Source organism: Rhagoletis pomonella, unplaced genomic scaffold, assembly GCF_013731165.1.
Source record: "Rhagoletis pomonella isolate Grant_MI unplaced genomic scaffold, Rhpom_1.0 Rhpom_scaffold_00441, whole genome shotgun sequence".
Lineage (NCBI taxonomy): Eukaryota > Metazoa > Arthropoda > Insecta > Diptera > Tephritidae > Rhagoletis > Rhagoletis pomonella.
Window position 1 is genome coordinate 58,061 of NW_023458995.1, and position 1,425 is coordinate 59,485.

A 1,425-nucleotide genomic window follows, 5' to 3' on the forward strand; every position below is an offset into this window, starting at 1 on the left:
TAGATCCCCACCAGTACAAAATCGGCGAAAAGTGGTACTTTTAAAAACTAATTTTTTTCAGTTTTTTTCACTAGAAATCTATATCTAAAGTGACGAATTTAGAACTGGTTCGGAACTATAGAAAAAGGGATGCAGAACGAACTAGATCTGATTTGTCGAATTTTGAACTAGTTCGGAACTATCGAATAAGGGATGCAGCAGGGGGGGCTTTTTTACTATACATAGATATGTGTTCGGCGGCTTTTTCGTTCATATATATATATATATTCTGTGCTTCGCAGATGCTTTTTCATAGCCTGGTAATACAAAACTAAAATTTTGTTAACATTTCAACATCTTGGGACCGTCTGGAATCTAAGAAATAACAGCGAGCACCTCTGAAAACTCAGCTACAGCTAAAGGTAGGTAAACGTACATTTCTTACAATCACTCAAACAAATTTAATTTCAAATTGAAAACACATTTCTTCCAAAATAACTTAAAATCGCACACACGGAAGAACCAAAAAGATTGAAAAATCATGATACCCTTTCTTTCGTCTGTCGATTTTGGAACTGGTTCGGAACTATAGAATTTAGGACTAGTTCAGAACTATCGAAAAAGGGATGCAGCGGGGGCCAATTGACACTTCCTAGGGCATCGCCATGTTAAATTCGCCAGTTGCTTGCATGCAAAAGAGATTTATCGCTAACCAGTACTGGGTCTAAATGTACTAGAAGCGCACCAGTTCAGAACTAGAGATTTTCCCCACAGGGAATAAGGTATATATAAAGGATTTTTGTTAAAGTGGTTGTGGTACATCCCATAGGCGTGGAATTTTTTATGAGCTATAACTTCGAAACCATAAGTCACATGAACTTGAAATTTGATATAAAGACATATCTACGGTAAGTGCTTATAGCAAGGTATATACGAAAGAGTTTATAAATGGAGGCTTTGCACATTCAGTAGGTGTGGAATTTTTTATCAGCCATAACTTCGAAACCATATGTCACGTGAACTTTAAATTTGGTGGGCAGGCATAGCTATGGTATGTGCTTATAGTAGGCTATAAATAAATGAGTTTGTAAAAGGGGGCGTGGCACATTTCATAGCCGTGGAATTTTTTATGAGCTATAACTTCCAACTCCAAATTTCGTATGCCGACATGTCAATGTATATGAATGGGTTTATAAAAGGGGGAGTGGCACATACCATAGGCGGGGATCTTTTATCAGCTACAACTTCGGAACCAAAGTCCCAAGAACTTGAGATTTGGTATTCACACATATCTATGGTAGGTTTTTATAATAAGGTATACATAAATAATTTTTTCAAAGTGGGTGTGGCACATCCCATGCGCGTGGAATTTTTATGAGCTATAACTTCGAAACTTAAATCACACGAACTCGAAATTTGGTATACAGATGCATCTACGGTATGTGC